We start from the raw sequence: 26,973 nt of genomic DNA, 5'->3' as shown, positions 1-26,973 counted from the left end.
TGTCTTTGTTTCGATTACACTGTGCAACATTTTTAAGGTGATCTTGTGCAAACAATTCGAACTGAGTATTTTTTGAAAGTACAGACCCAAACGACAAGAAACCCTAGTTGGGTTTTGTTGTGTCAGATCCAGCTCGTATTTTTATATTTATCTCTGAAACCAATGCGAATATTATTATGATCTCTGAAGCAAATTTGTAGATAAGGACAAGAATAAAATATTTGGGAAAATAATGAACTCGAAAAACTACATTTATTGCCTCAAATTTCAAAATATATGCAAAAATTCCACAATTTTTATATATTTCGCATCGTATCTACAAAACCCTTAATTTTTTCTAAATATTTTCTTTTGGAAAAATATTCCCTGGAATGTAATACACAACTCTTCAGAACATGTCATTGTTGTTAAATGCCTCTATGTCGTTGTTTTCAGTACATTTTTCAGCGACGATTTAATAAAAATGTCAATAATGTGGTGAAATCCGAAATGCGAGAATAAACTGTTGGTGTGAACTGTGTTTGAAATACGTGTTGTAAAAGATATGATGCAAAATACCGCTGAAACAACATGAAGTAAGCATTTTAGAGTTTCAGAATGTTCTAAAGAATTGTTGAGAACTTTATTTGGAAGATTTTTGCAAAAGGTTACTTGGTTCAACTCCCAATAGTTTAGCCGATACTGACCAGAATTTCAGCAATTATGTAAAATTTTTTATATTTTACAGATTTTGATGCCCTAGATGAAGCTTATCTTATGTGTTTTTTTCAGTTCTAGATAGATAAGTTCTACTAGTTTAGGGCTACAATATTGCTAAAGACAGCAAGGCCAAATTCCTATTAGTTTCTGAGATAAAGGCCTGATAAATGCAAAAGAGTGTAGATTTAGCCCGGTTTAGATGAGGCTATAAAATCCGAACTGGATCTGACAGGACAAAACCCTACTAGGGTTTTCGTAGTCTTAATATGTACTTTCAAAAAATTCATACTAAAAGTTGTTTGCATTTTCAGTGTTGCATAGTGTTATTGTAACTGTTACACCAAATGGTGTGGTCTCCCCAAGCTTTCAAAGAGAGCGAGTGTTTTCAGGTAGGTTTCTATGTAAAAAAGAAATTTATTTTTATAGAAAACCGTGGTCTCCTCCAAGTTTTCTATAGAAAACCGTGGTCTCCACCAAGTTTTCTATAGAAAACCGTGGTCTCCACCAAGTTTTCTATAGAAAACCGTGGTCTCCACCAAGTTTTCTATAGAAAACCGTGGTCTCCACCAAGTTTTCTATAGAAAACCGTGGTCTCCACCAAGTTTTCTATAGAAAACCGTGGTCTCCACCAAGTTTTCTATAGAAAACCGTGGTCTCCACCAAGTTTTCTATAGAAAACCGAGGTCTCCACCAAGTTTTCTATAGAAAACCGTGGTCTCCACCAAGTTTTCTATAGAAAACCGTGGTCTCCACCAAGTTTTCTATAGAAAACCGTAGTCTCCACCAAGTTTTCTATAGAAAACCGTGGTCTCCACCAAGTTTTCTATAGAAAACCGTGGTCTCCACCAAGTTTTCTATAGAAAACCGTGGTCTCCACCAAGTTTTCTATAGAAAACCGTGGTCTCCACCAAGTTTTCTATAGAAAACCGTGGTCTCCACCAAGTTTTCTATAGAAAACCGTGGTCTCCACCAAGTTTTCTATAGAAAACCGTGGTCTCCACCAAGTTTTCTATAGAAAACCGTGGTCTCCACCAAGTTTTCTATAGAAAACCGTGGTCTCCACCAAGTTTTCTATAGAAAACCGTGGTCTCCACCAAGTTTTCTATAGAAAACCGTGGTCTCCACCAAGTTTTCTATAGAAAACCGTGGTCTCCACCAAGTTTTCTATAGAAAACCGTGGTCTCCACCAAGTTTTCTATAGAAAACCGTGGTCTCCACCAAGTTTTCTATAGAAAACCGTGGTCTCCACCAAGTTTTCTATAGAAAACCGTGGTCTCCACCAAGTTTTCTATAGAAAACCGTGGTCTCCACCAAGTTTTCTATAGAAAACCGTGGTCTCCACCAAGTTTTCTATAGAAAACCGTGGTCTCCACCAAGTTTTCTATAGAAAACCGTGGTCTCCACCAAGTTTTCTATAGAAAACCGTGGTCTCCACCAAGTTTTCTATAGAAAACCGTGGTCTCCACCAAGTTTTCTATAGAAAACCGTGGTCTCCACCAAGTTTTCTATAGAAAACCGTGGTCTCCACCAAGTTTTCTATAGAAAACCGTGGTCTCCACCAAGTTTTCTATAGAAAACCGTGGTCTCCACCAAGTTTTCTATAGAAAACCGTGGTCTCCACCAAGTTTTCTATAGAAAACCGTGGTCTCCACCAAGTTTTCTATAGAAAACCGTGGTCTCCACCAAGTTTTCTATAGAAAACCGTGGTCTCCACCAAGTTTTCTATAGAAAACCGTGGTCTCCACCAAGTTTTCTATAGAAAACCGTGGTCTCCACCAAGTTTTCTATAGAAAACCGTGGTCTCCACCAAGTTTTCTATAGAAAACCGTGGTCTCCACCAAGTTTTCTATAGAAAACCGTGGTCTCCACCAAGTTTTCTATAGAAAACCGTGGTCTCCACCAAGTTTTCTATAGAAAACCGTGGTCTCCACCAAGGTCTCCACCAAGTTTTCTATAGAAAACCGTGGTCTCCACCAAGTTTTCTATAGAAAACCGTGGTCTCCACCAAGTTTTCTATAGAAAACCGTGGTCTCCACCAAGTTTTCTATAGAAAACCGTGGTCTCCACCAAGTTTTCTATAGAAAACCGTGGTCTCCACCAAGTTTTCTATAGAAAACCGTGGTCTCCACCAAGTTTTCTATAGAAAACCGTGGTCTCCACCAAGTTTTCTATAGAAAACCGTGGTCTCCACCAAGTTTTCTATAGAAAACCGTGGTCTCCACCAAGTTTTCTATAGAAAACCGTGGTCTCCACCAAGTTTTCTATAGAAAACCGTGGTCTCCACCAAGTTTTCTATAGAAAACCGTGGTCTCCACCAAGTTTTCTATAGAAAACCGTGGTCTCCACCAAGTTTTCTATAGAAAACCGTGGTCTCCACCAAGTTTTCTATAGAAAACCGTGGTCTCCACCAAGTTTTCTATAGAAAACCGTGGTCTCCACCAAGTTTTCTATAGAAAACCGTGGTCTCCACCAAGTTTTCTATAGAAAACCGTGGTCTCCACCAAGTTTTCTATAGAAAACCGTGGTCTCCACCAAGTTTTCTATAGAAAACCGTGGTCTCCACCAAGTTTTCTATAGAAAACCGTGGTCTCCACCAAGTTTTCTATAGAAAACCGTGGTCTCCACCAAGTTTTCTATAGAAAACCGTGGTCTCCACCAAGTTTTCTATAGAAAACCGTGGTCTCCACCAAGTTTTCTATAGAAAACCGTGGTCTCCACCAAGTTTTCTATAGAAAACCGTGGTCTCCACCAAGTTTTCTATAGAAAACCGTGGTCTCCACCAAGTTTTCTATAGAAAACCGTGGTCTCCACCAAGTTTTCTATAGAAAACCGTGGTCTCCACCAAGTTTTCTATAGAAAACCGTGGTCTCCACCAAGTTTTCTATAGAAAACCGTGGTCTCCACCAAGTTTTCTATAGAAAACCGTGGTCTCCACCAAGTTTTCTATAGAAAACCGTGGTCTCCACCAAGTTTTCTATAGAAAACCGTGGTCTCCACCAAGTTTTCTATAGAAAACCGTGGTCTCCACCAAGTTTTCTATAGAAAACCGTGGTCTCCACCAAGTTTTCTATAGAAAACCGTGGTCTCCACCAAGTTTTCTATAGAAAACCGTGGTCTCCACCAAGTTTTCTATAGAAAACCGTGGACTCCACCAAGTTTTCTATAGAAAACCGTGGTCTCCACCAAGTTTTCTATAGAAAACCGTGGTCTCCACCAAGTTTTCTATAGAAAACCGTGGTCTCCACCAAGTTTTCTATAGAAAACCGTGGTCTCCACCAAGTTTTCTATAGAAAACCGTGGTCTCCACCAAGTTTTCTATAGAAAACCGTGGTCTCCACCAAGTTTTCTATAGAAAACCGTGGTCTCCACCAAGTTTCCTATCGAAAACCGTGGTCTCCACCATGTTTTCTATAGAAATCATGTGTCTCCACCAAGTTTTCTGTAGAAATCTTGTGTCTCCACCAAGTTTTCTGTAGACATCTTGTGTCTCCACCAAGTTTTCTATAGAAATCTTGTGTCTCCACCAAGTTTTCTGTAGAAATCTTGTGTCTTGGTGGAGACACAAGATTTCTATAGAAAACTTGGCGGAGGCATAAGATTTCTATAGAAAACTTGGCGAAGGCATAAGATTTCTATAGAAAACTTGGCGGAGGCATAAGATTTCTATAGAAAACTTGGTGGAGACACAAGATTTCTACAGAAAACTTGGTGGAGACACAAGATTTCTACAGAAAACTTGGTGGAGACACAAGATTTCTATAGAAAACTTGGTGGAGACACAAGATTTCTATAGAAAACATGGTGGAGACCACGGTTTTCGATAGGAAACTTGATGGAGACACAAGATTTCTATAGAAAACTTGGTGGAGACACAAGATTTCTATAGAAAACTTGGTGGAGACACAAGATTTCTATAGAAAACTTGGTGGAGACACAAGATTTCTATAGAAAACTTGGTGGAGACACAAGATTTCTATAGAAAACTTGGTGGAGACACAAGATTTCTATAGAAAACTTGGTGGAGACACAATATTTCTATAGACAACTTGGTGGAGATACAAGATTTCTATTAAAAACTTGGTGGAAACACAAGATTTCTATAGAAAACTTGGTGGAGACACAAGATTTCTATATAAAACTTGGTGGAGACACAAGATTTCTATAGAAAACTTGGTGGAGACACAAGATTTCTATAGTAAACTTGGTGGAGACACAATATTTCTATAGACAACTTGGTGGAGATACAAGATTTCTATTAAAAACTTGGTGGAAACACAAGATTTCTATTGCAAACTTGGTGGACACACAAGATTTCTATAGAAAACTTGGTGGAGACACAAGATTTCCATAGAAAACTTGGTAAAGACACATGATTTCTATAGAAAACTTGATGGAAACACAAGATTTCCACAGAAAACTTGGTAGAGACACAAGATTTCTATAGACAACTTGGGGGAGATACAAGATTTCTATAGAAAACTTGGTGGAGACACAAGATTTCTACAGAAAACTTGGTGGAGACAAGAGATTTCTATAGAAAACTTGGTGGAGACACAAGATGTCCATCGAAACTTGGAGACCACGGTTTTCTATATAGAAAACTTGGTGGAGACCACGGTTTTCTATATAGAAAACTTGGTGGAGACCACGGTTTTCTATATAGAAAACTTGGTGGAGACCACGGTTTTCTATATAGAAAACTTGGTGGAGACCACGCTTTTCAATATAGAAAACTTGGTGGAGACCACGGTTTTCGATATAGAAAACTTGGTGGAGACCACGGTTTTCGATATAGAAAACTTGGTGGAGACCACGGTTTTCGATATAGAAAAATTTGGTGGAGACCACGGTTTTCTATATAGAAAACTTGGTGGAGACCACGGTTTTCTATATAGAAAACTTGGTGGAGACCACGGTTTTCTATATAGAAAACTTGGTGGAGACCACGGTTTTCTATATAGAAAACTTGGTGGAGACCACGGTTTTCTATATAGAAAACTTGGTGGAGACCACGGTTTTCTATATAGAAAACTTGGTGGAGACCACGGTTTTCTATATAGAAAACTTGGTGGAGACCACGGTTTTCTATATAGAAAACTTGGTGGAGACCACGGTTTTCTATATAGAAAACTTGGTGGAGACCACGGTTTTCTATATAGAAAACTTGGTGGAGACCACGGTTTTCTATATAGAAAACTTGGTGGAGACCACGGTTTTCTATATAGAAAACTTGGTGGAGACCACGGTTTTCTATATAGAAAACTTGGTGGAGACCACGGTTTTCTATATAGAAAACTTGGTGGAGACCACGGTTTTCTATATAGAAAACTTGGTGGAGACCACGGTTTTCAATATAGAAAACTTGGTGGAGACCACGGTTTTCAATATAGAAAACTTGGTGGAGACCACGGTTTTCTATATAGAAAACTTGGTGGAGACCACGGTTTTCTATATAGAAAGCTTGGTGGAGACCACGGTTTTCTATATAGAAAACTTGGTGGAGACCACGGTTTTCTATATAGAAAACTTGGTGGAGACCACGGTTTTCAATATAGAAAACTTGGTGGAGACCACGGTTTTCAATATAGAAAACTTGGTGGAGACCACGGTTTTCTATATAGAAAACTTGGTGGAGACCACGGTTTTCTATATAGAAAACTTGGTGGAGACCACGGTTTTCAATATAGAAAACTTGGTGGAGACCACGGTTTTCTATATAGAAAAATTTGGTGGAGACCACGGTTTTCTATATAGAAAACTTGGTGGAGACCACGGTTTTCTATATAGAAAACTTGGTGGAGACCACGGTTTTCTATATAGAAAACTTGGTGGAGACCACGGTTTTCTATATAGAAAACTTGGTGGAGACCACGGTTTTCTATATAGAAAACTTGGTGGAGACCACGGTTTTCTATATAGAAAACTTGGTGGAGACCACGGTTTTCTATATAGAAAACTTGGTGGAGACCACGGTTTTCTATATAGAAAACTTGGTGGAGACCACGGTTTTCTATATAGAAAACTTGGTGGAGACCACGGTTTTCTATATAGAAAACTTGGTGGAGACCACGGTTTTCTATATAGAAAACTTGGTGGAGACCACGGTTTTTTATATAGAAAACTTGGTGGAGACCTCGGTTTTCTATATAGAAAACTTGGTGGAGACCACGGTTTTCTATATAGAAAACTTGGTGGAGACCACGGTTTTCTATATAGAAAACTTGGTGGAGACCACGGTTTTCTATATAGAAAACTTGGTGGAGACCACGGTTTTCTATATAGAAAACTTGGTGGAGACCACGGTTTTCTATATAGAAAACTTGGTGGAGACCACGGTTTTCTATATAGAAAACTTGGTGGAGACCACGGTTTTCTATATAGAAAACTTGGTGGAGACCACGGTTTTCTATATAGAAAACTTGGTGGAGACCACGGTTTTCTATATAGAAAACTAGGTGGAGACCACGGTTTTCTATATAGAAAACTTGGTGGAGACCACGGTTTTCTATATAGAAAACTTGGTGGAGACCACGGTTTTCTATATAGAAAACTTGGTGGAGACCACGGTTTTCAATATAGAAAACTTGGTGGAGACCACGGTTTTCTATATAGAAAACTTGGTGGAGACCACGGTTTTCAATATAGAAAACTTGGTGGAGACCACGGTTTTCTATATAGAAAAATTTGGTGGAGACCACGGTTTTCTATATAGAAAACTTGGTGGAGACCACGGTTTTCTATATAGAAAACTTGGTGGAGACCACGTTTTTCTATATAGAAAACTTGGTGGAGACCACGGTTTTCTATATAGAAAACTTGGTGGAGACCACGGTTTTCTATATAGAAAACTTGGTGGAGACCACGGTTTTCAATATAGAAAACTTGGTGGAGACCACGGTTTTCAATATAGAAAACTTGGTGGAGACCACGGTTTTCTATATAGAAAACTTGGTGGAGACCACGGTTTTCAATATAGAAAACTTGGTGGAGACCACGGTTTTCTATATAGAAAAATTTGGTGGAGACCACGGTTTTCTATATAGAAAACTTGGTGGAGACCACGGTTTTCTATATAGAAAACTTGGTGGAGACCACGGTTTTCTATATAGAAAACTTGGTGGAGACCACGGTTTTCTATATAGAAAACTTGGTGGAGACCACGGTTTTCTATATAGAAAACTTGGTGGAGACCACGGTTTTCTATATAGAAAACTTGGTGGAGACCACGGTTTTCTATATAGAAAACTTGGTGGAGACCACGGTTTTCTATATAGAAAATTTGGTGGAGACCACTGTTTTCTATATAGAAAACTTGGTGGAGATCACGGTTTTCTATATAGAAAACTTGGTGGAGACCACGGAGACCACGGTTTTCTATATAGAAAACTTGGTGGAGACTACGGTTTTCTATATTGGTGGAGACCACGGTTTTCTATATAGAAAACTTGGTGGAGACCACGGTTTTCTATATAGAAAACTTGGTGGAGACCACGGTTTTCTATATAGAAAACTTGGTGGAGACCACGGTTTTCTATATAGAAAACTTGGTGGAGACCACGGTTTTCTATATAGAAAACTTGGTGGAGACCACGGTTTTCTATATAGAAAACTTGGTGGAGACCACGGTTTTCTATATAGAAAACTTGGTGGAGACCACGGTTTTCAATATAGAAAACTTGGTGGAGACCACGGTTTTCTATATAGAAAACTTGGTGGAGACCACGGTTTTCTATATTGGTGGAGACCACGGTTTTCTATATAGAAAACTTGGTGGAGACCACGGTTTTCAATATAGAAAACTTGGTGGAGACCACGGTTTTCAATATAGAAAACTTGGTGGAGACCACGGTTTTCTATATAGAAAACTTGGTGCAGACTACGGTTTTCTATATTGGTGGAGACCACGGTTTTCTATATAGAAAACTTGGTGGAGACCACGGTTTTCTATATAGAAAACTTGGTGGAGACCACGGTTTTCTATATAGAAAACTTGGTGGAGACCACGGTTTTCTATATAGAAAACTTGGTGGAGACCACGGTTTTCTATATAGAAAACTTGGTGGAGACCACGGTTTTCAATATAGAAAACTTGGTGGAGACCACGGTTTTCAATATAGAAAACTTGGTGGAGACCACGGTTTTCTATATAGAAAACTTGGAGGAGACCACGGTTTTCAATATAGAAAACTTGGTGGAGACCACGGTTTTCTATATAGAAAACTTGGTGGAGACCACGGTTTTCTATATAGAAAACTTGGTGGAGACCACGGTTTTCAATATAGAAAACTTGGTGGAGACCACGGTTTTCAATATAGAAAACTTGGTGGAGACCACGGTTTTCTATATAGAAAACTTGGTGGAGACCACGGTTTTCAATATAGAAAACTTGGTGGAGACCACGGTTTTCTATATAGAAAAATTTGGTGGAGACCACGGTTTTCTATATAGAAAACTTGGTGGAGACCACGGTTTTCAATATAGAAAACTTGGTGGAGACCACGGTTTTCAATATAGAAAACTTGGTGGAGACCACGGTTTTCTATATAGAAAACTTGGTGGAGACCACGGTTTTCTATATAGAAAACTTGGTGGAGACCACGGTTTTCTATATAGAAAACTTGGTGGAGACCACGGTTTTCTATATAGAAAACTTGGTGGAGACCACGGTTTTCTATATAGAAAACTTGGTGGAGACCACGGTTTTCTATATAGAAAACTTGGTGGAGACCACGGTTTTCAATATAGAAAACTTGGTGGAGACCACGGTTTTCAATATAGAAAACTTGGTGGAGACCACGGTTTTCTATATAGAAAACTTGGTGGAGACCACGGTTTTCAATATAGAAAACTTGGTGGAGACCACGGTTTTCTATATAGAAAAATTTGGTGGAGACCAAGGTTTTCTATATAGAAAACTTGGTGGAGACCACGGTTTTCTATATAGAAAACTTGGTGGAGACCACGGTTTTCTATATAGAAAACTTGGTGGAGACCACGGTTTTCTATATAGAAAACTTGGTGGAGATCACGGTTTTCTATATAGAAAACTTGGTGGAGATCACGGTTTTCTATATAGAAAACTTGGTGGAGACCACGGAGACCACGGTTTTCTATATAGAAAACTTGGTGGAGACCACGGTTTTCTATATAGAAAACTTGGTGCAGACTACGGTTTTCTATATTGGTGGAGACCACGGTTTTCTATATAGAAAACTTGGTGGAGACCACGGTTTTCTATATAGAAAACTTGGTGGAGACCACGGTTTTCTATATAGAAAACTTGGTGGAGACCACGGTTTTCTATATAGAAAACTTGGTGGAGACCACGGTTTTCTATATAGAAAACTTGGTGGAGACCACGGTTTTCTATATAGAAAACTTGGTGGAGACCACGGTTTCCTATATAGAAAACTTGGTGGAGACCACGGTTTTCTATATAGAAAACTTGGTGGAGACCACGGTTTTCTATATAGAAAACTTGGTGGAGACCACGGTTTTCTATATAGAAAACTTGGTGGAGACCACGGTTTTCTATATAGAAAACTTGGTGGAGACCACGGTTTTCTATATAGAAAACTTGGTGGAGACCACGGTTTTCTATATAGAAAACTTGGTGGAGACCACGGTTTTCTATATAGAAAACTTGGTGGAGACCACGGTTTTCTATATAGAAAACTTGGTGGAGACCACGGTTTTCTATATAGAAAACTTGGTGGAGACCACGGTTTTCTATATAGAAAACTTGGTGGAGACCACGGTTTTCTATATAGAAAACTTGGTGGAGACCACGGTTTTCTATATAGAAAACTTGGTGGAGACCACGGTTTTCTATATAGAAAACTTGGTGGAGACCACGGTTTTCTATATAGAAAACTTGGTGGAGACCACGGTTTTCTATATAGAAAACTTGGTGGAGACCACGGTTTTCTATATAGAAAACTTGGTGGAGACCACGGTTTTCTATATAGAAAACTTGGTGGAGACCACGGTTTTCTATATAGAAAACTTGGTGGAGACCACGGTTTTCTATATAGAAAACTTGGTGGAGACCACGGTTTTCTATATAGAAAACTTGGTGGAGACCACGGTTTTCTATATAGAAAACTTGGTGGAGACCACGGTTTTCTATATAGAAAACTTGGTGGAGACCACGGTTTTCTATATAGAAAACTTGGTGGAGACCACGGTTTTCTATATAGAAAACTTGGTGGAGACCACGGTTTTCTATATAGAAAACTTGGTGGAGACCACGGTTTTCTATATAGAAAACTTGGTGGAGACCACGGTTTTCTATATAGAAAACTTGGTGGAGACCACGGTTTTCTATATAGAAAACTTGGTGGAGACCACGGTTTTCTATATAGAAAACTTGGTGGAGACCACGGTTTTCTATATAGAAAACTTGGTGGAGACCACGGTTTTCTATATAGAAAACTTGGTGGAGACCACGGTTTTCTATATAGAAAACTTGGTGGAGACCACGGTTTTCTATATAGAAAACTTGGTGGAGACCACGGTTTTCTATATAGAAAACTTGGTGGAGACCACGGTTTTCTATATAGAAAACTTGGTGGAGACCACGGTTTTCTATATAGAAAACTTGGTGGAGACCACGGTTTTCTATATAGAAAACTTGGTGGAGACCACGGTTTTCTATATAGAAAACTTGGTGGAGACCACGGTTTTCTGTATAGAAAACTTGGTGGAGACCACGGTTTTCTGTATAGAAAACTTGGTGGAGACCACGGTTTTCTGTATAGAAAACTTGGTGGAGACCACGGTTTTCTGTATAGAAAACTTGGTGGAGACCACGGTTTTCTGTATAGAAAACTTGGTGGAGACCACGGTTTTCTGTATAGAAAACTTGGTGGAGACCACGGTTTTCTGTATAGAAAACTTGGTGGAGACCACGGTTTTCTGTATAGAAAACTTGGTGGAGACCACGGTTTTCTGTATAGAAAACTTGGTGGAGACCACGGTTTTCTGTATAGAAAACTTGGTGGAGACCACGGTTTTCTGTATAGAAAACTTGGTGGAGACCACGGTTTTCTGTATAGAAAACTTGGTGGAGACCACGGTTTTCTGTATAGAAAACTTGGTGGAGACCACGGTTTTCTATAGAAAACTTGGTGGAGACCACGGTTTTCTATAGAAAACTTGGTGGAGACCACGGTTTTCTATAGAAATCTTGGTGGAGACCACGGTTTTCTATAGAAAACTTGGTGGAGACCACGGTTTTCTATAGAAAACTTGGTGGAGACCACGGTTTTCTATAGAAAACTTGGTGGAGACCACGGTTTTCTATAGAAAACTTGGTGGAGACCACGGTTTTCTATAGAAAACTTGGTGGAGACCACGGTTTTCTATAGAAAACTTGGTGGAGACCACGGTTTTCTATAGAAAACTTGGTGGAGACCACGGTTTTCTATAGAAAACTTGGTGGAGACCTCGGTTTTCTATAGAAAACTTGGTGGAGACCACGGTTTTCTATAGAAAACTTGGTGGAGACCACGGTTTTCTATAGAAAACTTGGTGGAGACCACGGTTTTCTATAGAAAACTTGGTGGAGACCACGGTTTTCTATAGAAAACTTGGTGGAGACCACGGTTTTCTATAGAAAACTTGGTGGAGACCACGGTTTTCTATAGAAAACTTGGAGGAGACCACGGTTTTCTATAAAAATAAATTTCTTTTTTACATAGAAACCTACCTGAAAACACTCGCTCTCTTTGAAAGCTTGGGGAGACCACACCATTTGGTGTAACAGTTACAATAACACTATGCAACACTGAAAATGCAAACAACTTTTAGTATGAATTTTTTGAAAGTACATATTAAGACTACGAAAACCCTAGTAGGGTTTTGTCCTGTCAGATCCAGTTCGGATTTTATAGCCTCATCTAAACCGGGCTAAATCTACACTCTTTTGCATTTATCAGGCCTTTATCTCAGAAACTAATAGGAATTTGGCCTTGCTGTCTTTAGCAATATTGTAGCCCTAAACTAGTAGAACTTATCTATCTAGAACTGAAAAAAACACATAAGATAAGCTTCATCTAGGGCATCAAAATCTGTAAAATATAAAAAATTTTACATAATTGCTGAAATTCTGGTCAGTATCGGCTAAACTATTGGGAGTTGAACCAAGTAACCTTTTGCAAAAATCTTCCAAATAAAGTTCTCAACAATTCTTTAGAACATTCTGAAACTCTAAAATGCTTACTTCATGTTGTTTCAGCGGTATTTTGCATCATATCTTTTACAACACGTATTTCAAACACAGTTCACACCAACAGTTTATTCTCGCATTTCGGATTTCACCACATTATTGACATTTTTATTAAATCTTCGCTGAAAAATGTACTGAAAACAACGACATAGAGGCATTTAACAACAATGACATGTTCTGAAGAGTTGTGTATTACATTCCAGGGAATATTTTTCCAAAAGAAAATATTTAGAAAAAATTAAGGGTTTTGTAGATACGATGCGAAATATATAAAAATTGTGGAATTTTTGCATATATTTTGAAATTTGAGGCAATAAATGTAGTTTTTCGAGTTCATTATTTTCCCAAATATTTTATTCTTGTCCTTATCTACAAATTTGCTTCAGAGATCATAATAATATTCGCATTGGTTTCAGAGATATAGCCCCGTCTTTAAAAACTCAAAATTTAACCATGTTTAGATGGGGCCATAAAATACGAGCTGGATCTGACACAACAAAACCCAACTAGGGTTTCTTGTCGTTTGGGTCTGTACTTTCAAAAAATACTCAGTTCGAATTGTTTGCACAAGATCACCTTAAAAATGTTGCACAGTGTAATCGAAACAAAGACATAGTCATAATCACTTCTGACATTTATTTAAAAGCAAGGCATTTTACATAACATATGTTATCTGCTTACTGACAATCCTCAGGATCTTTGAAAGATAAACGGATGTCCGATGTATTTCCCGGAATGTATTTCAGACATGGCACTCCTGCTACTTGGAACATTCTTTCAGAGCCCTTATCCGTAGTGCGTCTATCATTTTTCTTCTTATGCAAATAATATACTTTCTCTATGCCCGAAGATAGAATAAGTTTGGTACACTCATTGCAAGGATACAGCGTTTGGTAAATGGTGGCCCCTCTTATATCCAATTGAGTTGTTTTAAGTATGGCATTAGCCTCAGCATGTACAACATATAGATGTTTATTATCCAAGGAAAGAGGGTCGTTCGTCTTGTTCCAACTTAACCTGGAGTTGCCATTCTTACAAGCACTTGGAAATCCATTGTAGCCCACGGCCACAATACGTCCTTCCGTATTGACAATCACGGCACCAGCTTGTCTATGAGGATCTTTACTACGTTTTTCCGCTAGCAACGCAATCGCCATATAAAAATCTTCTCGTTCCAGGGAACCTTCACGTGGTGCTGCTGTGGCCATGCTGTGTGAGAAGTGTAACAAGAAAAATAAATGTGAAACAAATAATAATAATATTATTATTGGTGTTTTATTGAATACTTGAAGCTAAGATAAATATAATTGAAGATTTCCTACTGAAATCACACTATTTAGCCAGGCTGAATAGCATATTTCCTTTGGAAATCCCTATTCAGCCAGGCTGAATAGCATATTTCATTTGGAAATCCCTATTCAGCCAGGCTGAATAGCATATTTCCTTTGGAAATCCCTATTCAGCCAGGCTGAATAGCAAATTTCCTTTGGAAATCCCTATTCAGCCAGGCTGAATAGCAAATTTCCTTTGGAAATCCCTATTCAGCCAGGCTGAATATCAAATTTCCTTTGGAAATCCCTATTCAGCCAGGCTGAATAGCAAATTTCCTTTGGAAATCCCTATTCAGCCAGGCTGAATAGCAAATTTCCTTTGGAAATCCCTATTCAGCCAGGCTGAATAGCATATTTCCTTTGGAAATCCCTATTCAGCCAGGCTGAATAGCATATTTCCTTTGGAAATCCCTATTCAGCCAGGCTGAATAGCATATTTCCTTTGGAAATCCCTATTCAGCCAGGCTGAATAGCATATTTCCTTTGGAAATCCCTATTCAGCCAGGCTGAATAGCATATTTCCTTTGGAAATCCCTATTCAGCCAGGCTGAATAGCAAATTTCCTTTGGAAATCCCTATTCAGCCAGGCTGAATAGCAAATTTCCTTTGGAAATCCCTATTCAGCCAGGCTGAATAGCAAATTTCCTTTGGAAATCCCTATTCAGCCAGGCTGAATAGCAAATTTCCTTTGGAAATCCCTATTCAGCCAGGCTGAATAGCAAATTTCCTTTGGAAATCCCTATTCAGCCAGGCTGAATAGCAAATTTCCTTTGGAAATCCCTATTCAGCCAGGCTGAATAGCAAATTTCCTTTGGAATCCCTATTCAGCCAGGCTGAATAGCATATTTCCTTTGGAAATCCCTATTCAGCCAGGCTGAATAGCAAATTTCCTTTGGAAATCCCTATTCAGCCAGGCTGAATAGCAAATTTCCTTTGGAAATCCCTATTCAGCCAGGCTGAATAGCAAATTTCCTTTGGAAATCCCTATTCAGCCAGGCTGAATAGCAAATTTCCTTTGGAAATCCCTATTCAGCCAGGCTGAATAGCAAATTTCCTTTGGAAATCCCTATTCAGCCAGGCTGAATAGCAAATTTCCTTTGGAAATCCCTATTCAGCCAGGCTGAATAGCAAATTTCCTTTGGAAATCCCTATTCAGCCAGGCTGAATAGCAAATTTCCTTTGGAAATCCCTATTCAGCCAGGCTGAATAGCAAATTTCCTTTGGAAATCCCTATTCAGCCAGGCTGAATAGCAAATTTCCTTTGGAAATCCCTATTCAGCCAGGCTGAATAGCAAATTTCCTTTGGAAATCCCTATTCAGCCAGGCTGAATAGCAAATTTCCTTTGGAAATCCCTATTCAGCCAGGCTGAATAGCAAATTTCCTTTGGAAATCCCTATTCAGCCAGGCTGAATAGCAAATTTCCTTTGGAAATCCCTATTCAGCCAGGCTGAATAGCAAATTTCCTTTGGAAATCCCTATTCAGCCAGGCTGAATAGCAAATTTCCTTTGGAAATCCCTATTCAGCCAGGCTGAATAGCAAATTTCCTTTGGAAATCCCTATTCAGCCAGGCTGAATAGCAAATTTCCTTTGGAAATCCCTATTCAGCCAGGCTGAATAGCAAATTTCCATTGGAAATCCCTATTCAGCCAGGCTGAATAGCAAATTTCCATTGGAAATCCCTATTCAGCCAGGCTGAATAGCAAATTTCCTTTGGAAATCCCTATTCAGCCAGGCTGAATAGCAAATTTCCTTTGGAAATCCCTATTCAGCCAGGCTGAATAGCAAATTTCCTTTGGAAATCCCTATTCAGCCAGGCTGAATAGCAAATTTCCTTTGGAAATCCCTATTCAGCCAGGCTGAATAGCAAATTTCCTTTGGAAATCCCTATTCAGCCAGGCTGAATAGCAAATTTCCTTTGGAAATCCCTATTCAGCCAGGCTGAATAGCAAATTTCCTTTGGAAATCCCTATTCAGCCAGGCTGAATAGCAAATTTCCTTTGGAAATCCCTATTCAGCCAGGCTGAATAGCAAATTTCCTTTGGAAATCCCTATTCAGCCAGGCTGAATAGCAAATTTCCTTTGGAAATCCCTATTCAGCCAGGCTGAATAGCAAATTTCCTTTGGAAATCCCTATTCAGCCAGGCTGAATAGCAAATTTCCTTTGGAAATCCCTATGCAGCCAGGCTGAATAGCAAATTTCCTTTGGAAATCCCTATTCAGCCAGGCTGAATAGCAAATTTCCTTTGGAAATTACTATTCCTATAGAAATCACTATTTATCCAGACAAAGTTTCCAATAGAAATCACTCAACAATTAGCACTGTTAAGAACCTTGACAAGAATATATTTTCTTTATTACTTTAAAACAATCACTGATTTGAATTTGTGTAGAGAAATGCGTCTTTTATACCCTAACTCGACGTTTGATGTAATACCGTTGTTCATTGATATCACTATATATTTATATAGATAATGATAATAAGATAAGGTAGTTAAGTCTGTAATGCAATATAAAAATGACAATTTTTTATGAAACATTGATATTTTGAAAATTTGTTACTAGGGACTTGTTAATAAATAACTTATTGAGTGGTTCTACCAAGAAAAAAGGGCTCATAAAATTTCAAAAATATAAAAAAAATATTGTTAAGGGCAATTATTGTCAATAACTAAGGTTTGTATAATAAACGGCTTTTATGATATAAACGGGTTCATTAAGCAGAGTACACATGGTCAGTTTTGCTCAAATAATCGGTTTGCTTGCCAATGTGGCCGTTCATTTCTGCTAGTCATCAGGTAACCACAAAATCTTTAGTGGTTGCTGGACAGTTTGATATTTGCCGATATTTCCGAAAATCTGCGGTCAAAAATGATGCTGTGTACTTCGCTTTAGGTCGATAACACCTATATAAATTTGAATATTTTTGGGTACGGGGTATTTGGGTATACCCAATGGAATTGACATTTGAAACCCAGTTGATAACCAGCTTGGCATTCTTGCTTAACGATGCAAAACTTTACTCAAACGTTGGTTGTGTTTTCGGCTTAAGTCGTGAGCGATTTTCAGGTAGGGTCTTTAATAGCACCCTTTCTTTCAGAAAGGATATTTAGAAGCACCCTTTGTTTCTTTGAAGCACGCTTTCTTTCAGAAAGTATCTTTGAAGCATCCTTTCATTCAGGAATGATTTTTAGAAGCACCCTTTCTTTCAGAAAGTATCTTTGAACAATCCTTTCTTTCAGAAAGGATTTTTAGAAGCACCCTTTCTTTGGGAAACGGCCTGCTAACCAGACTAAAAGATTTAAAAAACAATTTTAATAATTAAAAAAAAAATTGTAAAACATTGTAAAAAATCAAATTTGCTTTGAAATACAAGGTTGATTTTAAACAATCATGCTTGGTTTACATTTGCAAAATCATTCATGGCACAATAATAAGGTACAGCGCCAAAAAAAGCTGATTTTCAGAGTAATTGTCAAAATACATTATTGTGAATAAAATCTCATACAAAATGTAAACAAGCAATTCACAGCAATGCATTATTGTGATCAAATTTGACGTTTCATGACATTCCATGATTTCATTTGATATTTAAGCAATGGAATTGACAGTTGAAATCAAGTGGTTTTCGTAAATGTAAACTTACTAGACTATGGTGAATTTAGCAAATTCAGTCGTTTTATGCTGTCATTTCTAACAGGCGTTTTACTAAAAAAATTTACGATGTCTAAACGATAAAATAATTCATTATTTGCTCATTAGTTAGTATTAGCTGCCTAATGTGCTCGCATTTTCAATATTATACAATAAATTTGTAATTTGCCGTATGTTTTTTGAGGCGAATTCAATTTAGAACAACTTCTTTTGACGTTTCAAATTCGATCAGATGGTCTGATGCATCTACCCTGGTAATTGTGCTATGAACAAAAATCAGCTGACTGCAATCTAAATCCTCCAAAGGTATATCTAAATGCAATGAGATTTGTACTGGATTTATTAAACCCAGTTTTGGATTTATGCCTAGTCTAAATGAGCTATAATAGTACGGTTACATTGGAGTTTTTGTCGCTATAACCCACTTTATGGGGATTTATTTGACGTTTGCGCTATGGCATTGACATTTGAAACCCAAACCCATTGGGTTAATCCGGTTAAGTGTAACCGGGGTATAACACTAGACTACAACAAAAAATATTTATGAAACAATAGGTGTGTTCGTTTACTCAAAAATTTGTACAAACTTGTACAAAATGCTGTTCGATAACAAACTTGTTCAGTAAAAGATAAATGAGAAGTAGTTGCAAGTACTTGCAAATGCTTTTTACTTGCGAAGTTATGGAACAGGCCTAATGTATAGGATCATTACTCTTAACAGAAACAATGCAGGTTGCTGGTAACTTGAAATCACAATCAAGAAGGAAAATTTCACCTTAACCCCAAAATGTGGTAAAACTGGCAACAATTTTTAAGAGAGTGACAGAGGAGAGAGAGAGAGCACATATGCCTTTCTCTTCTACCACAGGCTACCAGACAAATTTCTGCAGGTAAAAAATGGTAGAACTGATTTTTCGACATTTGTTTGACGATTATTTCACAATGAAGAAAAAAAATTAACGAAAAACAGAAGAAAAAGTCGAAAACTGACAAAACAGAATTAAAAACTTTTGTATGCTTCTCTTTGACATTGCTACCAGATCTACCATTTTTCCGTTCGTTTACTTTTCTGGTAAAAATGTTTTGAGCAATTTTAACACTTTTCTCTTTTACCACTTTTAGCATTAAAAAAGTAAAGGAACAATGCTTATATTATATCAGAAGCGAAATGTATGAATTCTAGGGATTTATTCACGAAGAATTCAATGTCAATTGGACTGTTAAATTCAGTAAAATACGTACAAAACGTATAAGAGAACATAATGTCTTTTTAATCATGCCGTAAAATTACATTTGGTCTGTTCCTTTACGTTTAAAAATTGTAAAGGTGGCAAAAGTTGTGAACTGCCCTCATATGAATTGTATGGTATCTGAAGTAAGGGAACGCTTTTCAAGTAAAAAGTGGTAAAACTTGAAAGCTATTATGTTAAATTCAAAAGTCATTCACTGATGAATGATAGCTATAAAATACCCTATCTTTGCTTTGTTTACATTTACGAAATCCACTCGATTTCAACTGTCAATTCCTTTGCGTATACGTCAAATGAAAACTCATCTGAAATCAATTGGATTTCATTTGACGTTTGAGCTATGGAATTAACAGTTGAAATCGAGTGGATTTCGTAAATGTAAACATAGCATTGTTATATTTATGTCTTTGCCGATGCTATAATTTAAAGTACGGTTACATTCGAGTTTTTTGCCGGGTTATCCCACTTTATTTGATGGATTTATTTGATGTTTGCTCTATGGAATTGACATTTGAAATCGAAACCCACTGGGTTAATCGCTTCTGTCCATTATATTATCCATTATATTATCATTGCGGGTTCGTAGTTAGTCGGAGGTAAAACATCTGGTATCAAGCTTCACACCAGTGAATGAAAGACTTGCTGCAATTCGAATAAAAGCTAAATTCTTCAACATCAGCTTTATTTGCGCCCATGCTCCCACTGAAGAAAATGAAGAACAGACCAAAGATATATTTTACGAGCGCTTAGAAGAAACATATGACCGTTGCCCTGCCCATGTCATTAAAATCATTCTAGGCGATTTTAATGCCAAAATTGGCAAGGAGAATATCTTTGGCCCAACAGTCGGGAATTTCAGTCTCCACAGTGAAACATCTGACAATGGTATGAGGCTGATAGACTTTGCAGCTACAAAAAACATGGTAGTTAGCAGTACCAGATTTAATCATCTCGATATTCATAAGGGCACCTGGCTGTCTCCAGATCAAAGAACAAGTAATAAAATTGATCATGTTGTGATAGATGGAAGACATTCATCCAGCGTGTTGGATGTACGATCGTTCCGAGGCGCAAACATTGATTCGGACCACTACCTTCTTGCAGCAAAGGTACGTACCCGTCTAAACGTTGCAAATAAAGCACGAACAGACACAACGCGGAAGTTGGACATCGATAGGCTGCAAACACAACAGATAGCCACAGCATATTCCACTTAACTAGCCCAATTGCTTAACGCGAGCATAACAACACAATGGCAAAATATTGCCCACTCCATGCAAACAGCCGCAAAATCCATACTTGGATTCCAAAGACCTCTACAAAGGAATTCATGGTATGATCAGTAGTGTCGTGCTGCTACCGAAGAGAAAAATGCGGCATATAGAGCTACTTTACAATCAGTAGCAACGCGTAGCGCACGAGAGAGAGATATCGGGAGAAAAGGAGAGAAGAGAAACGTCTTTTCCGTAAGAAAAAGAGAGAAATGGAAAAACGGGAGTATGAAAAAATCGAGATGTACCGGAGCCAGAATGAAGTCCGAAAATTCTACCAAAGAGTGAAACATCAAACAGATGGCTTTGGTACAGGCACATCCTCCTGTAGAGGCCAGCAAGTTAGTCTGGTAACAGATACAGATAGAGTGCTCAGGATATGGAAGGAACATTTCTCCAATCTGATGGCATCCAATAGTAACGAAGACGATGATACCACAGATCCAAACCCAGAAGACGGTATAGAATGTATACCGGCCGGCCAAGATGTGGTAAAAACAGCAATCAACCGGCTGAAGAATAATAAAGCAGCAGGAGCCGATGGCTTACCAGCCGAGCTGTTTAAACCGGAGGCGACGCGCTGATAAGGTGTACTCATCAGCTAGTTAGCACCATCTGGCAGGAAGAACGCGTACCCGACGATTGGAACCTGGGCATCCTATGTCCCGTCCACAAGAAAGGAGATAAGACTGTATGCTCCAACTATAGGGGCATAAGTCTTCTCCCTATTGCCTATAAGATAGTGTCAGGGATATTGTGCGAACGACTAAAGACTGGCAAGTCCACCATTGACGAAATATTTACCCTGCGGCAAATCCTAAAGAAGACCCAAGAGAGATCGACACATTTCACCTTTTTGTCGATTATAAAGCAGCATTCGACAGTCCCCTCCGATCAAAGGTATTTCATGCAATGTCTGAATTTGGTATCCCCGCAAATCCAGTTGAGGAATTATGGCTAGTCTAAATGAGCTATTAGTTGCTTTAATTTTACCATCGGCAAAGACATAATAAATATAAGCTTTGTTCCTTTACTTTTTTAATGGTAAGATTGGTAAAAGTGAAAAGTGTCAAAATTGCTCAAAACTGCTCTCTCATGAAAATTTTTACCAGAAAAGTAAAAGAACGGAAAAATGGTAGATCTGGCAACAATGTCAAAAAGAAACATAAAAAATCAATTTTCGTCTTTTATTTCACAGTTTTTAATTTAGTTTTGCAGGCGTTCGGCTTTTTCTTTTGTTTTTCGTCCAATTTCTTCTTCATTGTGAAACAATCGTCAAACAAAAGTCGAAAAATCAGTTCTGGCATTTTTTACCTGCAGAAATTTTGCTGGTAGCCTGTGGTAGAAGAGAAAGCCATTTTCGCTCTCTCTCCTCTCTCACTCGCTTAAAAATTGCTTCCAGTTTTGCTACTTTTCGGGGTTAAGGAACGCTTTGCAGGTTAAAAATGATAACAAATGGTAAAAATGATAACCTCAGGTAAGTAAAGGAACACAGCTATATTCTTTCTCATGATGGAATCTCTCAAATAAAACGCTTGCAGTTTAATTTTGCCACCATTTATAATTTAAATGCAAGCGTTTTATTTGAGAGATTCCATCTTGAGAAAGAATATATTTATTGAGGCTAAGCAACAAATTATTTTCTAGTTTTAAGTACTTACTTGCTTACTTAGTTGGCCCATTACAGAACATTTGTTCCATAGACCGAACTATTTTTCGGTCTGTTTTTCGCTTGACTTTTTCTCTGTTTTTCGCTTGACTTTTTGGAATACCGCGCCTTTTCATTTCATCATCCACTTGTATGCTCCATCGAAGCTTAGGCCTGCCGATTCTGCGTGCACCGCCATGTGGTATGTATTCATACGCCTTTTGATATGGCCTAGCCAACGCAATCGTTGCATCTCGATACGTTTAACTATATTCATGTCTTTGTATAGCTGATATAGATCGTGGTTCATACGACGTCGATATTCACCGTCAACGCAAATCGGCCCATAGATCTTTCGAAGAATTTTCCTCTCAAACACACCAAGCACTGCCTTATCTGCTTGCGCAAGTACCCATGCTTCGGAGCCATACATTAGCACGGGTAGTATCAGCGTTTTGTATAGTGTTATTTTTGTTTGACGAGATGTGGATTTGTTTTTAAATTGCTTACTTAAACCACAGTAGCATCTGTTGGCCAATACAATTCTTCTTATTTCACAACTGATGTTGTTTGTTGTGTTTATGGCAGTGCCGAGGTAGACGAAGCCTTTAACTACCTCAAAATTGTAGGTACCAACTTCCACAGTTGGTACGAGCTCTATGGACGCTTTGCGCGTCGACACCATCAATTTGGTCTTTTCGCCGTTTACCGCCAGACCCACTTTCGCAGATTCTGCTTCGACCTTCCTAAAGGTATCAGTTACTTCCTTTACTGATCGTCCCATGATGTCTATGTCATCAGCATAGGCAAGTAACATGTGGCTATTGGTGTAAATTGTGCCATTTCTTTTGACATTTGCATCTCGTATTACCTTTTCCAGCAAAATGTTGAATAGGTCACACCAAAGGCTGTCTCCTTGTCTGAAACCTCTTTTGGTACAAAATTCTTTGGAGAGGTTCTTTCCAATTTTAACTGAGGACCTAGTATCAGTTAAAGTCATCTTACAAAGCCGGATGAGCTTTGCGGTGATACCAAATACAGACATTGCATGGTATACCTTTGATCGGAGGGGACTGTCAAATGTGGTATGTGTCCATCTGCATCTCTTGCATCTTCTCCAGGATTTGCCGCAGGGTAAATATCTGGTCTATGGTGGACTTGCCAGGTCTAAAGGTCATTGGTATGGTCCAATTATTTCGTTGATCATTGTCTTTAGTCGTTAGCAGAATATCCCTGACACGATCTTGTAGGCAATAGGGAGCAGACTTATGCCCCTATAGTTAGAGCATACAGTCTTATCTCCCTTCTTGTGGACGGGACATAGGATGATCAGGTTCCAATCGTCGGGTACACGTTCTTCCTGCCAGGTGGTGCTAACTAGCTGATGCATACACCTTATCAGCGCGTCGCATCCGGTTTTAAACAGCTCGGCTGGTAAGCCATCGGCTCCTGCTGCTTTATTATTCTTCAGCCAGTTTATTACTGTTTTTACCTCATCTTGGCCGGGCGGTATACATTCTATATATACCATCTTCTGGGATTGGATCTGTGGTATCATCGTCTTCGCTACTATTGGAAACCAGCAGATTGGAGAAATGTTCCTTCCATATCCTGAGCACGCTATCTGCATCTGTTACCAAATTACCTTGCTGGTCTCTACAGGAGGATGTGCCTGTACCAAAACCAACTGTTTGATGTTTCACTCTTTGGTAGAATTTTCGGACTTCATTCTGGCTCCTGTACCTCTCGATTTTTCACACTCCCGCTTTTCCATTTCTCTCTTTTTCTTACGGAAAAGACGTTTCTCTTCTCTCCTTTTCTCCCGATATCTCTCTCGTGCGCTACGCGTTGCTACTGATTGTAAAGTAGCTCTATATGCCGCATTTTTCTCTTCGGTAGCAGCACGACACTCCTGGGGCTGGATTCTTGTTCTATGAAAATTTGAAATGAAAAATATTTCCTTTATAATTTTTTCATTTGACAGTTTTTTCCTATATAAAAGTTTTCATTTCACATTTTCATAGAAACAGAATTAAGCCCCTGGTCATACCATGATTTCCTTTGTGGAGGTCTTTGGAATCCAAGTATGGATTTTGCGGCTGTTTGCATGGAGTGGGCAATATTTTGCCATTGTGTTGTTATGTTATCGGGACAAGGAGTGCTCTCATTAAGCAATTGGGCTAGTTGAGTAGAATATGTTGTGGCTATCTGTTGTGTTTGCAGCCTATCGATGTCCAACTTCCGCGTTGTGTCTGTTCGTGCTTTATTTGCAACATTTAGACGGGTACGTACCTTTGCTGCAACAAGGTAGTGGTCCGAATCAATGTTTGCGCCTCGGAACGATCGTACATCCAACACGCTGGATGAATGTCTTCCATCTATCACAACATGATCAATTTGATTACTTGTTCTTTGATCTGGAGACAGCCAGGTGCCCTTATGAATATCGGGATGATTAAGTCTGGTACTGCTAACTACCATGTTTTTTGCAGCTGCAAAGTCTATCAGCCTCATACCATTGTCAGATGTTTCACTGTGGAGACTGAATTTCCCGACTGTTGGGCCAAAGATATTCTCCTTTCCAATTTTGGCATTAAAATCGCCTAGAATGATTTTAATGTCATGGGCAGGGCACCGGTCATATGTTTCTTCTAAGCGCTCGTAAAATATATTTTTGGTCTGTTCGTCCTTTTATTCAGTGGGAACATGGGCGCCAATAATGCTGATGTTGAAGAATTTAGCTTTTATTCGAATTGCAGCAAGTCTTTCATTCACTGGGGTGAAGCTTGATACCAGATGTTTTAGCCTCCGACTAACTACGAACCCGCAATGATAATATAATGGATAATATAATGGACAGAAGTGATTAACCCAGTGGGTTTCGATTTCAAATGTCAATTCCATAGAGCAAACATCAAATAAATCCATCAAATAAAGTGGGATAACCCGGCAAAAAAACTCGAATGTAACCGTACTCCAAATTATAGCATCGGCAAAGACATAAATATAGCAATGCTATGTTTACATTTACGAAATCCACTCGATTTCAACTGTCAATTCCATAGCTCAAACGTCAAATGAAATCCAATTGATTTCAGATGAGTTTTCATTTGACGTATACGCAAAGGAATTGACAGTTGAAATCGAGTGGACTTCGTAAATGTAAACAAAGCACAAGATAGGGTATTTTATAGCTATCATTCATCAGTGAATGACTTTTGAATTTAACATAATAGCTTTCAAGTTTTACCACTTTTTACTTGAAAAGCTTTCCCTTACTTCAGATACCATACAATTCATATGAGGGCAGTTCACAACTTTTGCCACCTTTACAATTTTTAAACGCAAAGGAACAGACCAAATGTAATTTTACGACATGTTTAAAAAAACATTAGCTCTGTTCCTTTACCTGCCTGAGGTTACCATTTCTTACCATTTTTAACCTGCAAAGCGTTCCTTTACTTTAACAAGCATACAATTTATATGACACCAGTTCATCACTTTTACCATTTTTTGCCACTGTTACCATTTTTTAAAGTAAAGGAACCAATTATGTTCTTTTATACGTTTTGTACATATTTTACCGAATTTAACAGTCCAATTGACATGGAATTCTTCGTGAATATATCCCTAGAATTCATACATTTCGCTTCTGATAATATAAGCATTGTTCCTTTACTTTTTTAATGTTAAAACTGGTAAAAGAGAAAAGTGTCAAAATTGCTCAAAACATTTTTACCAGAAAAGTAAACGAACGGAAAAATGGTAGATCTGGTAGCAATGTCAAAAAGAAACATACAAAATCACAGTTTTTAATTCTGTTTTGTCAGCTTTCGACTTTTTCTTCTGTTTTTCGTTCATTTTTTTCTTCATTGTGAAATAATCGTCAAACAAATGTCGAAAAATCAGTTCTACCACTTTTTACCTGTAGAAATTTGTCTGGTAGCCTGTGGTAGAAGAGAAAGGCATATGTGCCCATTCTCTCCTCTGTCACTCTCTTAAAAATTGCTGCCAGTTTTACCACTTTTTGGGGTTAAGGTGAAATTTTCCTTCTTGATTGTGATTTCAAGTTACCAGCAACCTGCATTGTTTCTGTTAAGAGTAATGATCCTATACATTAGGCCTGTTCGATAACTTCGCAAGTAAAAAGCATTTGCAAGTACTTGCAACTACTTCTCATTTCTCTTTTACTGAACAAGTTTGTTATCGAACAGCATTTTGTACATGTTTGTACAAATTTGTACAAACTTTTGGGTTATCGAACAGAACTATTGTTTCATAAATATTTTTTGTTGTAGTCAAGTCTTATACACCGGTTGCCCTTAACCGGATTAACCCAGTGGGTTTGGGTTTCAAATGTCAATGCCATAGCGCAAACGTCAAATAAATCCTGATAAAGTGGGTTAACGCGACAAAAACTCCAATGTAACCGTACTATTATAGATCATTTAGACTAGGCATAAATCCAAAACTGGATTTAATAAATCCAGTACAAATTCCATTGCATTTAAATATACCTTTGCAGGATTTAAATGACATTCAACTGATTTTTTATGTATACATACACAACACATACACATGGTTCATGTCGCAATTACCAAGGTAGATGCATCAGTCCATCTGATGGAATTTGAAACGTCTAAATAAGTTTTTGCAGTTACAATAATCAAAACAAAAATGTAATCATAATCAACTGGGTGTTTTATGTGAAAGCAAGACATTTTTATTACGGCTGTTAATTACTGTTGCTCAGGATTTTTGAAGGATATACGAATGTCCGATGTAATTTCCAGAATGTATTTCAGACATGACAGTCCTGCTACTTCGAACATTCTTTCAGAGGCCTTGTCCGTAATCCTTGCATCATTATTCTTCTTATGCAAATAATATAC

At 38.2% G+C, this 26,973-nt stretch overlaps 1 pseudogene; it reads right to left on the bottom strand.

The window, feature by feature from the left end:
• Positions 1 to 13,541: 13,541 nt before the first annotated feature.
• LOC141402296 (deoxycytidylate deaminase pseudogene) lies at positions 13,542 to 16,676 on the bottom strand (annotated as a pseudogene).
• Positions 16,677 to 26,973: the final 10,297 nt, after the last annotated feature.

This window comes from Musca autumnalis, unplaced genomic scaffold (assembly GCF_047663935.1).
Source record: "Musca autumnalis isolate F117 unplaced genomic scaffold, ASM4766393v1 scaffold_4, whole genome shotgun sequence".
Taxonomy (NCBI): Eukaryota; Metazoa; Arthropoda; class Insecta; order Diptera; family Muscidae; genus Musca; species Musca autumnalis.
The sequence above is the reverse complement of the archived record's forward strand: the minus strand, read 5'-3'. Positions and strand labels throughout refer to the sequence as shown.